Genomic DNA, 14,550 nt, shown 5'->3' with positions numbered 1-14,550 from the left:
GCAATTTTACATACGTACATGCATGCATACATGTATTAACATATACAAGTACAAATACATCCCTACGTACACATGGCTAGGCAGCAATAGATGTGCATGTTTGAAAACAACAAAACCTATAATGTACTGTGAATTAAATTCTAGATTCAAAACTTTTCCAAGACATTTACAACTTCACTTAGCGAGTTTTCCATGAGCACCTGAGGATCGCGAGGCGGGTGGCTGTTTTCTCCTCTGCCTGTACCTGACGGAGAGGTGTGTCGCGGTGCACCTGTGCCAACCCAGCCGCAGCGGTGAAAACATTCGGTGCTTTGTGTCGTCGCGGCGAGGGGGGTGGGACGGCATCGGCCTCATAAGCATTAAAGAATGCAAGACGGCTGTGTAAGAACCTTTACCGGCTTCCTGGTGCTTAAATATAGCAGCGGGTGAGCAAAGTCCGGGAGGCGATACAGTAAAGGTCAGTAGGTTGGTTGTTCCGCTAGCACGGCCGCGGAGGGAGTGCCCGGACCCCCGACTCTCTCCCTTGCCGCGTGGGAGTGGCGTGCAGGGCCACATGGCACCGCGGCCACGACTTAAGTCACCCTCGTGCCTGTCGGCAAACGTGGATTTCACAGGGTTTTATAACTTCATCCAAAAATATATAGAAAAAAATGTTGCAATAAACGCGCCTCCCCGGCGGGGAATCGAACCCCGGTCTCCCGCGTGACAGGCGGGGATACTAACCACTATACTACCGAGGAATATGTATATTTCGCAGAGCAGACAAAACTAAATCATTAGGATCTATTCATACATCAGTTTTAACTCTAATTAATTTGCACAATTAGTTACAATTATCAAGTCTGGCACTGTGCATAGGTCTGGCGAGAGTGGCGAGAGGGAGGGAGACAGAGGTACGCAGTGTTCCGTGATTCGCCAGAACGGAGCACGGCGACGGGGTCACCGGGCAGGCACCATTTAGTGTGTCCAACCGAGATTCTGGTTCCCGAGAGCGTGAGAGGTAAATCCTGAGGCATTATGAGCGAGAGCCGTGGTGTGGGTGTGAGTGGTGGAGGTGCGGAGTGGAGGGTGAAGGCCTGGAGGTGGTGGTGGTGGTGTGCGGGGTGGGGGTGGTGGGGTGAAGGCCTGGTGATGGGGGGGTAACGGGCCCCTCCAGGTGTGGGCGCGGCGGGCGTGCGGGACATCACGACGCCCACCGCCGCCGAGTGATGGCGGGGGCGGGTGAGGGCGTGGGTCGGGCCCGGATGAGTGGGCGGCGATCAGCAGGACTCAAAATGTTAACGAGGACGAGAAAACGGAAAGCAAAGACTAGGAACCAACCTCTCCGGTGCGAGGCAGAAAATAAATGGAGATGAGAAAAAAAAAAAAACTTACATGACTGGAGGAAGGATTGAGATAACCGATTGGAGCAATAACTGAAGAGAAGTCAAGGCGGAACGACGAGGAAATAATATATATATATATATATATATATATATATATATATATATATATATATATATATATATATATATATATATATATATATATATATATATATATATAGAAAGTAAAGCATTACCATATGATTAAGTAAAGAATGAAATCACTAAAAGAATAAACATCCACTTCGTACCTAACCATATAACAACTTTACCATCAATGAAGTAATAACGCGGCAATAAGGATTTTAGGAGCCATATGCAGCAGCCCCAGCAGCGATAATAACGGGCGGCAGACAGCACCAGCAGCGACCAGGGCAGCGTTGGGGCAAAGACCTGCTGAGCCTCGCCGAGGAAGACTCCGCTCCGATTACCATATTAAATGTTGCTCCTAATGAGTGTGCAGCCAGGCGTGTCCAGCTCCCGGCTCGGCACACCAGGAGAGGCCATTTTTTCCCTCCGGTAAACATATGACTTTTCCGGCAACTCCAGTCGTGTTTCAGTGGCCAAGTGGAACGGAGTGCGCTCCTGAAGCATGAGGAACTGTTTCATTTCACGGCGCTGATGACCATGACCAAACACACAAACACACACACACACACACACACACACACACACTTTTCTCAGGTCAGCGGACTCACTAATTCCTCCAGCGGCAAGTGAGTAGGTAAGAAAGGGCCGCCCGCCTCACGAAGCTCTGGAAGTAAAGGCGGTGATGGTGAAGGAGATGGAAGTAGTTGTGTTACGTTTGCCGAGGCGTGGCGGAGGGCCTCTCACTCGGCCTGCTCTCGCGTGTTGCCTCCGTTGTTCCTTGCCTCACGCTCCCACGGCTTGCTGGAGGAGGGGTGGAGGGGGAAGGAAGGAGGAGGGAATGAGGGCGGGCAAGGGGCGAGGGAAGCGTCGGCACTCTTGGACTGGGAAAAGCAAACACTGTATAGGAGCAGCGTTACCTCGCCATACCACTTGTCACCTTGCCCCTACATCCCATGCACCGCCATTACAGGTGTGTGTGTGTGTGTGTGTGTGTGTGTGTGTGTGTGTGTGTAACTCCAACGTTCAGGCTCCAAAAAGGTGGGCAGGAAATACTCGCCGTGCTGGAAGAGCCAAGAAAATCACGCCTCGAGAACCCGAATGCTGCTGGAAAACTTGGAAGGAACGCTGGATAGCGGAGCACCGCCAGCCAACCGAATTAAGGCATTCAGGACCAGTTTTCCATTAAGCGGTTGGACTGGGAGGAGGAGGAGGACGTCTGCAGGCTTTTGAGAGTATGGAAAGGCAGGGGCTTCGAAATGAGAAGTAGGAAGAGGTGAATGGAAAGAAAATAAATCTCGGGTAAAAGATTTTTGAGAGGACGATGTTGAGGAAGTGAACATGCCAGCGTGTAATGGAGGAGGAGAAGCAGGAGAGCTGTAACGAGATGCTAATACTTGAGAGTCGCGAAGTGTGAAGATTAATAATGGAGGTAAACATGGAGCTTACGGAAACGTGAAGGGAAGAACCATCACTCACTGAGATAACGTGGAGCTTCTACAGTTATTTACTCTTAAACACTCCCTCTTTGCAAGACAGTGAGTGGATCCAACAGGCAGCGGCTAACAGAACCGAGGAACCACTGCGGGGAGTCTTGGGGGGCGGCAGACGGTGGAAAAATGTGCCAAGTAATACGAAAACGCAAAACAACCGCTGCTCAGAGAAGGTACCGTAGCAGTTTTCTTTATGCCTGGCTTTCATTTCCGTGACGCTGCGCTACGAGCTCACTCAAGTGTTGTGCAGCGTCTGACCGAACGCCCTCTACGGCTGAAGGGAATCCATAAGCGAAAGAATGGTTGTGTGGATATAAAAAAAAAGTCTTCAAACAACCACGCACGGATGATACATATCCATCGAGAAACAGACATAGCTAGCATTTATATTAGACATTTAAGCGTAGAATTTAAAGTCAGCAAGACATGTTGAGTATCTGAGAATAGAACGGGTCCGTCTCATGTGGTAAGATCCTGCCTTGATGCTCCCGAGGCACCACAATTAAGGCTGCGGGTACAGACACGTGGACGCGGACTGAGGTCAGTGACTCAGGTAAATCAAGACGGACTTAAAATAAAACTTCAAAGGAAAGAGGAAGTGTGTGCGGCGACGCCTCTGACACCACGCCTGAAGGAGGGGGGCAGGGAGGGAAGGAAGGAGGGAGAGGGTGAAAGCAAGGTGGAATGATGCCTGGCTGGTTCGAGGAAAGGAGATCGGAAACAATACGTGAAACAAAAAGAGAATGGAAGCGGCCCCGTCAAACAAGCTTACGCCTAGGACGACACACACACACACACACACACACACACACACACACACACACACACGCAACACAAAGAGAACCAAAAACGTCACCACTCCAGCAAACATTCAAACCGCCTTGTTTTTCTTCCCCGGCAGTTGAAAGGAAACTCACCGAGGGGAAAAAGGCAAACAGATTTTCCATTCGTTAGCGAGACAGGAGCTTCGACCCTCTTACAGCAGTGTGTGTGTGTGTGTGTGTGTGTGTGTGTGTGTGTGTGTGTGTGTGTGTGTTGATTCCACAGATAGCGTATCCTCCCTCTGTCGTCACCTTCCCACAGACAGGTGTGGCTCGATGCCCTCCCTGCGCCTATAAGGTCACCCTCCTCCTCCTCCTCTTCCTCCTCCTTGGGTAACTCCGCCTTTCACCCGCCGGGGGTCGTCGGGCGCTGCTCCTCGTCGCTACACAAGAATGGCATTACCAGCAGGCGAGGCGCGACACAGTTCATGCCGGTTTCTTACAGGACTACCTCCCCCTTCTCTCCCCAACCCACCGCCACCACCGCACACAAGACCACAAAGGCACGAAGGGCAATTGCATCTATTCAGCGAGAGTAATACTTACATAACGTGTGCATTAATTATGATTATTCAACATTACATGGACGGGTTTTAAACTCTCTCTCTCTCTCTCTCTCTCTCTCTCTCTCTCTCTCTCTCTCTCTCTCTCTCTCTCTCTCTCTCTCTCTCTCTCTCTCTCTCTCTCTCTCACACACACACACACACACACACAATAAACATCCAAATCACACAACATCAAGTCGCTCTTATCTCTTGCTTTTCGGCGGCAACATTTATCACGCCCAGCAAATCGGAAAGACCACGAAAAAAGAGAAAGAAAAACAGGCTTATCACCGCCTCATGCCACACCGGCAGATGACGCGGAGGGCTCGAGGTTAATATTCAAGCAAATTTTGACCCTTCAGCGCCCTCTGCAGCAGGATCTAGTAACAGGGGTCGGTGGCGGGGCTGCGGACGTAAAGCAGCGCCCATAAACAGAGCGTTGGGGCGGCGAGCAGACTGCATAATCAGAGATCCTTCAAGTCTTAACTCTAAACGCACCTTCAGAATCTCCGTCGCCACACCCATTCACCTCCTTCACTTCTCCTCCTACTCCTCCTACTCCTCCACTCCTCCTCCTACTCCGCAGTTGCAACCTTATCTCTCTGTTCTACTTCCTCCTCCGCCGCCTCCCATTCGCCTCTTCTTGCTCTAGTTCTCATCCGCTCTTTTCTTCCCCAGTTACACTTCCAGACTCAGTTCTTACGCAACCAATTTGTCACGCTTCTCTCCTGCTCAGGCCGCTCGCAGCTTTTATGCCCCAGGCGACGAGCAGCTGCGTAAATAAAGTGGGTTTGTGTGGGCGGCTCAGAACGCGTTTTTGTGGGTGGGTCAGAAGGGTGATATGCAAATACACGTCTATTCAGGGCGCAGTGCAGGCAGAAACGGACCTCCTATTGTGTTGTCTTTTCCATGAAATTCAAATAAAGCCAGCAACATCCGGTCTCGGGGCTTCACGCGGCTCTTTTATGTCAGTTTCCCCGAATCACTTTCTCTCTTTCTCACCGCCGCCGCCCCTCACTGCGTGCCAGCTGGTGGCTCAGTTATTCACTTTCTTTTCCGCAGGTGAGTGGCGGGCGAGGGGTCGGAGTGCCTCTTGTATACGATGGGCCAGCGTGTTTTCATCTTCTCTTATTTGATGGAGAGGCTCTGCCGGCGCCACTCGACACGTTGCCAAAGGAAAAAAGTAATACCTGCCACGTCATGATGCTGTATGGATAACGTCACTCAAGCCAACGAACGAACGTGTCGCCGCCTCAGCGTGAAATAAAGCACCACGTGATGACTCCTTTCCCACTCACTCGTGCTCTCAGACTTTCCTTTTTTGCCGCACGTACACGCGAAGTCTCTTAATGCGCCTCACGATATAAGGCCTCCTCGGGTTACCACATCCAACTTTCCCAACTCAACCTGCCTTGCTGCCTAGATAAACACCTGCCTGCCTGCCTATCGCCTGGCTACCGAGAGAAGACGTAAAAGTAGTTCACCTCGGCATGGCGCAACACAACACAACGCCAACGCAAAACAACACCCAAAAAGGCTCCATCATTGCAAGGGCCTCGGCTGTGCTTGGTCCGGAGGGACGGAGTGAAGGAAAAGTTCACAAACTCGCCGGCGGCCGCGTGTGACCAAAGAGCTGGCCGGGGGTTAGCCCACTCGGTTGAAGGAAGCCGTAACCTTGATGTTATTGTCCGGACAGAGGGACGGACGGACCGCTCAGGAGGGAAGGGAAGGGAAGGACGGGGAAGAAAGGAAGAAGGAGGAAGAGAAGTGGTAAACGGCACGTCGAAGAGACAGAGTTGGATAGGGATGAGGTAATAGAAGGAAGGAAATAATGGATTAGGGAAGAGAAAGAAAAGAAGAGAAATAAATGAAGGAGAAGGAAGAGGAGGAGGAGATGTGGTAAACAGCACGTCGAAGAGACAGAGTAGGATATATAGGAATGAGGTAATACAAGGAAGACAAACATGGCTGGAGTAGGTAGGAAGACACCTACCGAACGGGCGCAAGCCACTCCAGTGAGGTATATATGGGAGGTGAGAAGGAGCTGAAGCCCTCCAAAGACCCTTCCCATGTCCTCACTAACCGTTTCCCTATTGTCTCACCAACACCGGAGAGTAGTTCAGCATGCTCTCTAAAGACAGATCCTCTCTTTATCCACACCACACTACATTCACACAACATATACACCTTTTCCCAAAATTAAAATTTCAAAATGGCGCACCTACATCAAGCCTCGTCTCATCAGCTCTCCTTCTCATACTGATAGTCTTCTACCTCTTAAATTCCGCCGCAATGTTGCCTCTCTTTCTATCTTCTATCGATATTTCCACGCTGAATGCTCATCCCTATACTGTCCAAACCACTTATGCAAGAGTTAACCAGCATCTTCACTCTTTCATCCCTCACGCTGGTAAACTCTGGAACAATCTTCCTTCGTCTGTATTTCCTCCTGCCTACGACTTGAACTCTTTCAAGAGGAGGGTATCAGGACATCTCTCCTCCCGTATTTGATCTTGCTTTCGGCCACCTCTTTTGTTTCTTTTTTAGGAGCAGCGAGTAGCGGGCTTTTTTTTATTATTGTTTTCTTTTTTTGTGTGCCCTTGAGCTGCCTCCTTTGTTGTAAAAAAAAAAAAACATAAAGGAAAGAAGGAAGAATGAATTAGGGATGAGGACGAAAAGAAGGAGAGGAAGAGGAAGAAAAGAAAGAGGGGAAGAGGAAGATAAGTACTAAACGTCACGTCGAGGAGACAGAGTAGGATAGGGATGAGGTAATAGAAGGAAGGCAAACATAGAGGAAAGAAGAAAGAATGGATTAGAGAAGAGGGAAGAGAAAAAGGAGAGGAAGATAAGTAGTAAGCGGCACGTCGAAGAGACAGAGCAGGAGAGGAAGGATGTAATAGAAGGAAGGAAGGCAAACATAAGAAGAAAGAAGGAAGAATGGATTAGGGGGAAGAAAGAGGGCATTCGAAGAGTCTTATGCGGAGACAGATGGGGAAAAGAGGATGATAAATACGACGGTAGGAAAGACATGTGTAGAAGCTAACATAAAAAAAAGAGAATACAAAAGGGAAAAAAAAGGGGGATTGCAGAAAAAAAACGGTAATTCTCAGCAGATAAAAAAAAAAATACTAAAAAGAAATGAATCCATATATCAACGATTTGGGCTATTCGATGTTTCTTCTTCTTCCTCTTCTTCTTCTTCTTCTTCTTCTTCTTCTTCTTCTTCTTCTTTCTCCTACTTCTCCTCCGCCTTCTTCGTTGGATGTCTTGCAGAATATAGGGATCAAGGTGAAAGAAGGAAAGAAGAAGGAGAGCGAGGAAGGGGAGGAGGGCAAAGAGAGCAGGGAGGAGGGGAGGAGGAAAAAGCTGAGTGTGGTTTAGAGGAGCCAGACAGTAGAGCGACCATTAAGGGGGGGAGGGGGGCGGTGAGGGTTGGGTAAAAGAGGGAGATCAACGTGATATATGGAAAGCTCCGATGTGTTACGGATTCCGGGAGGCGTGGCAGGAGGAGAGGGAGTGTTTGGGGAGATAAGAGCGAGCTTGGGGTGGTCGGTCGGGGGCTTAAAGGGAGAGAGTGAGGCAGCAAGAAAGAGAAAGAGCTAAGGTCAGCGAGCCTCAAGTTGTATGAGAAAAGTAAGGCGATTAATCACTGGAAATCTTGTGTGGTAGAAACAGGGGATCGGAGCGCGGAGGAAACTTGAGAAACCTGAGAGAATAAAGGCGAAAGAGAATGAGAAAGACGGCAGGAGCGCTCGCTATGTATGTATGTAAGTAAGTACGTCTCCAGCAGATGATGTTGAAAGACATTGCTTATCTTCTCGAACGGACGCGAAATGAAGTCAGGAGGAAAAATCACAGAGGCAAAATATTCCTCGTATTGGACGGACGAGGACGAAGACGAGGAAGACGACGCCAGTGAGCCACGAAGGTAAATCTGGCGAGGTCGAGAGGCGAAGCGGCGAGAGCGGGAAAGCAAATACCGAGAAAAAAGACGATGAGAGACTGAATGGCTTTAGAAACGATGGGAAAAGAAGAAGAGATTGGAGGAGCAGGATCAAATGAGATTCAGAGGAAGGCACTGCATTGGGAGGCGAAATAGGAAGGAAAGAAAATTGTATGCGAGATGCGTAAGAATGGGAAGACGGAGAGACTGGAGAGAAAAGAAAAGCAAAAGAGAAAGAAAACAAAGACGTCGGAAAAACACACATGGAGAAAGACGGGAAATGAGATGGAAGCGGTAAGACAAGCAAAAAATAATAATAAAAACCACACACAGGACCAACAAACAAAACTTCTAATTGCTTACCTCTTCCCCAACAAGCTACATTCGTACACCTCACAAATATCAGCCTTGCAGGAACACAAGATAACTCTGAGAGACGTAACAACAGAAGACAAAGCAGCACCGGTTCAAGGGACAATGCAACGGAGATGAGCACTGAGGTACACCAGCTACAGCTTATGCCCCCTAACAAAGCCGAGAGACACCTTACAACACCTAAAACAAATCCTTTCTTTCTCATTACACTATACGTCTTCTCTCTCCATCCCCTTTCTTCGCTTGCCCATTCCTTCCCTTCTTCCTTCCTTCCTTCGCTCATTCTGGAGACGCACCAATTAAAACTCAGATGCCTCACTTGTCCTCGGTGTAATTGGCTCTTACGGATAGTTCCTCAGCTGTTCCGGAGACGCCAAAGTTTTAAAAGACTGGAACGACGTCCGGATCTCCTTTATTTGCATGAAAGACGTCGAGGCGGGCTGCGAAAGGTGTGTGTGTGTGTTGGGGGGGGGGGGGGAGAGTGAGTGTGCGTGTGCGTGTGCGTGTGTGTGTAAGGGTGTGTGTGCAAGCTTACCCACAACACTTTCTGCCCAGGTATATACGATGTCAGGCAGGTAAGGCGACGCTAACAGCAGACTTATTCCTCACCTTTATAGCGGGTCGTGTACGCGCTGATTACGGTCCTCCGCTCAATATTTCACGGGATTCCGGAACACGAAAATATGATTGCGAATTTGCATACATATACGTTAAGCAAGTACGGTTCATCAATCACCGCAAATGCCTTCATCCTTCCCTCCCCTCCTGCCCTCTGCTCCGGTTCGCTGCTTTTTTTTATGGAGTAAGAGGAGGGGCGTTTGCTTGAGGAGGAAGAGGAGGAAGAGTTGAAGTAAGAGGAGGAAAAGAGAAGGTGTGTTTGCTGGGGAAGGAGGGAAATAGAGGAGAAATGAGGAGGTGCATTTTTGTTATGGAGTAAGAGGAGTTGCGTTTGCTTGGGGAGGAAGATAAGGAAGAGCAGAAGTAGGAGGAGGAAAAAAAAAGGTGTGCTTACTGGAGAAGGCGGAAAATTGAGAAGAAATGAGGGAGTGCGTTCATTGAAGAAAGAAGCTTAAGGGAAGGAGGAGGAGGATGAAGAAGAGAAGAAGAAATTAGGAGGTGCAGTAGCTGGAGAAGGGAAAAAAATCAGGAGGTAAAGGAAGAGAAGAAATTACGAGGTGCGGTAGGACTGGTGGAGAAGGAAGAAAAATAAGAGGAAGAGATGGAGGAGAAGGAATAGGAAAAAAAGGATATGCGTTCGCTAGAGAAGAAAGAAAAGGAAAAGAGGAAGATGAGAAGGCGGAGAAAGAAAAAGGGGTAGTTTGCATAAATAGGAATGTGTATCAATTTAGATTTAATTTATGATTCCGGGATGAGAGACTCGCCGCTCCGTGCAGGAATGCCCCGACAGCAGCACCGCCACTGCCACCACCACCACTGCCGCCTTTAATTCTCCCATCGACATAAATCTTAAAACACGCGAGACCTCTTCTTCCTCCTCGGGCAGACCCATCGCCAAGCCAAGCACCCTCCCTCCCAGCCCCTCCAGCCGCCACTCACCACTCACTACTCACCGTGTCCGTCCTACTTACCCATCATCTCCCTGACCATCTCCAGAAGTATATATACAATTACAGCAACCCTATATACTCTAAAAACACGTCTGGAATCACTGGTGGTATAAAGTTGTTAAAGGTAGTGGAAACCCTTATTAAAATAAATAAAAAAGACACTTGCATTATATTTTAATTAGGAAAACACATATAACAAGAAAACTGAAAAAAATAAAACTAAGGAAGGAGCATAATTATGAAGAACACATGAGGACAAAGACCCTAGTGAAAGAAAACCATAACAATTCAAGCCGTTATGAGGGAAATCACGCGTCATCATCATCATCATCATCATCATCATCAACTCAAGCCAGACCGTCGCCACCTCTCACCTTTAATTTCTTCTCTTTCACCTGTTGCTCTCACCTGCCTCCCAATAAGCCATGAAAAAAACACCAAGTACTAAAAAACATTATGAGCATTTCGCATTAGACTAATAATTACCCGAAACTGTCTATACTTCAAGGTTTACATTTCTCTTGACTGAATATTAAAAGAACATCATTTAATATTTCCGCTAGAGGCCATTCTTCGTGCAGGGAAGTTATCAAATCATCAGTCAACACTTGGAGTTAAATTATCCTTGAGAGCACGCGAGGTGAGCTGAGGTTCGCCTCGCCTGAGATTTCGGGGTCAGAGGAGTTAATTCAGGCTCATCTAAATAATATACTCCTGGTGTCATCTTTGGGTTATTGTGTTACTGTGTTCCTATCCTCTTGTCTTGACGTGCCCGGTAGCCCTTCTTGTCCCTTCCTCTCCCTGCCTCCACTGTTAAGAGCGGTGGGAGGAAGGTTGCAATGATAAAGAACTCCCCGTCCCACTGATTATAAAAGCAAACTCTCTCTCTCAATAGTCTGTGTAACGTTGGCTCTTGAAATTCAATCAACAATAATTATCCCATTACCTCGTTGCCACTGAAGCCTTGTCAGTACGCGTCATATGATATTTATTGCCTTTACTTCAGGTTTTAATATTTATTACATCCAGGCGTCCTCTCTTACTATATCTCCTCTTTCTTAACCCTTCCTCATCTCATCTTTAATCTTAATCCTTTCCCCACCTTCCCGCAACCTCCCACGGCCCACGGAAAACACCTCATCTCCTCGACAAACAAGAACAGATAACATCTCCTCATGTCACCCCTCACCTACTTCTCGCATCCTCCTGACCACCCTCCAAGCATCCCATTCAGTCCTCCTTCCTCAATGCTTTTCCAGCAACCATTTCGCTCACTCATATATATCACATCCTCCCCTCATCCAGTCATTCCCTTCTTTACCCGTTCTCCTCTCTTTCTCTCGTCCCCTCACCTCTTAATTCTACACACTCACACGCCTCTTTCCTTCGTTCCTTACCCTGCAGCTCGACGCTCATCCCTCGTGCACTACCAGGAAATCCATGTTGATGATTCCCACATAAGAGTCGCATAAAGTATCGGAGTCACAACGAGGAGAGAAACGGGGGAAAAAAGGCCATGAAAGAAATGAATTCCTCGCTGCACTCACGTTCCTGGAAGTGGTGGTCTTTGAGTGTTAAGGAGAATCGTGGCGTATAACCAGTCGGTGTTTGTTCCCAGCAACGTTCAAGGAAGAGAGGAAAGAGAGGCGAGGAGAGGAGAGGGACTGAAGTGGTTAGTGAGATTAGAAAGGTGAGTTTGCCTGCACTTATTCTGCAAGGCAAGTGTTGAGGTGGTAATGCTATTGCAGTAAGGAGATATACTACTTTATTCTGTACCTCTTCTCTCTCTCTCTCTCTCACCCCTAACAACATACCAGAACACAAGAGACATGAGCGTGTATCAGGATAATTACATAAACGCGTAGACACACACGGAAAGGCACGTTACACAAAGCCCGGTGTTTGGCGGATGAATTTAGCAAGAGTCGATACAGCCGGGAACGCTTTACTAAACAAGGGATCATTAGTCAGAGGCGGCGCGCAGGGGCGGGGCGCGGGGAAGGGAAGAAAAGGTGAAGGTATACTACGTTGACTTTCAAACTTCAAGTGAAGGAAGACAAAGTAAAGAGAAAAAATGGTGTGGGAGGGTACAAAAAAATCTAAGTAAAATACACTACTATACGGAACGGATTATAATTTTAATGTGATAGAATATTAAAACTTCAGAGCAAAGTTATGAAGCGAAGTGGACATGAAAAAAAAAAAATAGATGAAAAGATCAAGTAGGAGGACAGAAACTGTAACCAACGTATACTATTACATGATGCAAGTTGAAATATAAATGTAATCAATCATTAATACGGCAAAAGAAAATTTGGAAACGAACCCAAGGTAATGACTGAGAGTGAGAGAACGGAGCAAAGAAAAATAGGAAAGGTGTGAGGAAAGAAATGTGTAATTAATTTATAAGGCAAGTCGTTACATTCAGTATCACGAACCGTTAGCTGAGTGTAACATTTTATCTGCAGTCCTTTCGTTTTTTCTCTCCGTTTTGCTATTGTTATGCCTCAGAGCGAAATGAATTATTATTATTATTATTATTATTATTATTATTATTATTATTATTATTATTATTATTTTTATTATTATTATCATAATTAATATTGTTGTTATTATTATCATTATTAATTCTGTTATTTTCATTACATAACTACATGGAGCGGGTTTTAATATCAACGTGAATGGCATTAAAAGTCGAAACGTTATTATGAAATAAGTCCAGAACTGAATAATTTATCCGAACATATAATCAAAACTGAATTATTTGAACGGAAAGGGAAAAGAAAAAGAAACAGCAGAAAAAGCAAGTCAATTAAGATATTCACAGCTATGAACAACATGGTCCATTCGGAGCGCTAATTTGCACACACACACACACACACACACACACACACACACACACACACACACACACACACACACACACAGGTAATAAAGCAATATACACACACAGGGAAGACACAACAGCCACAACCCACACAAAGAGACCATACAGGGGGAAGGTAAGGAGTGGTGGAAGGGCTTGGGGAGGAGGGAGGTAAGGACCTCCTTCAGTTCCCTCCTCTCACCTGCCCCGCATTACCATAACCACAGGGAAGGAGCCGCCCTCGGAGGTAAACAAATTAAAAGGCAAAGGTGAGGCCCCAGGAGACAGTGCTGGGGTTCGTACCTGAGGCCAGGTAAATTCCCTCAGGTAGAGTCACGCGGGGAGGAGTCATACAGGTATACACCTCGAGTCTGGCGTCGTAAGTAAAAGGAAAAAAAACAAAATCATTCTGAGCAACTGGAATTAATCACTTACAAAAAAGATGGTAGAAATAAAAAATAAAAAAATCTGACCCTGAGAGCAAATCAAGCAAAAGATAAAAAAAAAAAATAATAATATAACGGAGTACATGAGAAGTTATTAATACGAGGTTGATTGGTAAATATAAATGTTTGGTCAGACTGTATATAAATGAATGTAAAAATGTCCTCTACACATAAGCAAAAAAATATGTCGGTGAAAGGAGAGTGGACATTCCCTGTGATACACGTGGATAGCAGGAGGGGCGCAGCAGTATCCCTCGCTAGCGATGAATAAACTACGTATTACGCCGCGGAGGGACCCGATATGCCAACGCCTAACACAGACAACGATCGGCTGCTTCTGAGGGAATTGTTGAGCCTCGTCTCGTCTAGCTATCAATTATTTTCTGATTCCCACCTCACCTACTTTAATTTTCACATTTACAATTCAGTTTACTTCGAGCTCGCAAAGATAAGGAAGAATGTCTCTGAAGTGAATCCGTGTGATGCGTGTCAGAAGCGAATTTGATAGAAAAAGTGCAACTGTGATTTTGAGAGCAACTGTCTCATCGTTGCCAACCACACTTTCTTACCATTTTCGTAATCAGTAATTGTGATGAGGTTTTTGGAAGTAGATGAACGCCGAGGTGTTGCGTACATATCTTCCGCACACTTAGATTCTGAAGTCCGCGTAATGTTTTGAAAAAAAAAAAAAAAAAGGGAAATATATTCAAATTTAGAAAACATAAGAAACCATCTCTCTGACGCGGCTGGTAAATGTTTGTTACAGAAAGATGTGGCTATATTATTCGAAATCTTTCTTTCTTCTATGTCTGGGTTTGTCGCAATATCTGTACAGAGCAGCTACACATTCACTGTCAACCGTCTCTCCGGAAATCATTGATGACGACGTCTTGTGAGCCCCAGAACCCAGCTTTCCGGAGGACGTGATATTACATCGACCTTGCTGGAAACGAGGATGCTGAGGAAAACAACTATAAATGGAAGGAGGGAAATAAAGGGGAGGAGAGGAAGGATGACGGAGAGCCTAGCACCAGGAAAAGAG

General features: G+C 46.7%; 1 non-coding gene across 1 annotated transcript; it reads right to left on the bottom strand.

Annotated features, from left to right (window-relative positions):
- Window positions 1-668: 668 nt before the first annotated feature.
- On the bottom strand, window positions 669-740 carry Trnad-guc (transfer RNA aspartic acid (anticodon GUC)). The gene has a single exon. It is a non-coding gene; the product is annotated as a tRNA-Asp (tRNA).
- Window positions 741-14,550: the final 13,810 nt, after the last annotated feature.

Source organism: Eriocheir sinensis, unplaced genomic scaffold (genome assembly GCF_024679095.1).
Source record: "Eriocheir sinensis breed Jianghai 21 unplaced genomic scaffold, ASM2467909v1 Scaffold3, whole genome shotgun sequence".
NCBI lineage: Eukaryota > Metazoa > Arthropoda > Malacostraca > Decapoda > Varunidae > Eriocheir > Eriocheir sinensis.
The sequence above is the reverse complement of the archived record's forward strand: the minus strand, read 5'-3'. Positions and strand labels throughout refer to the sequence as shown.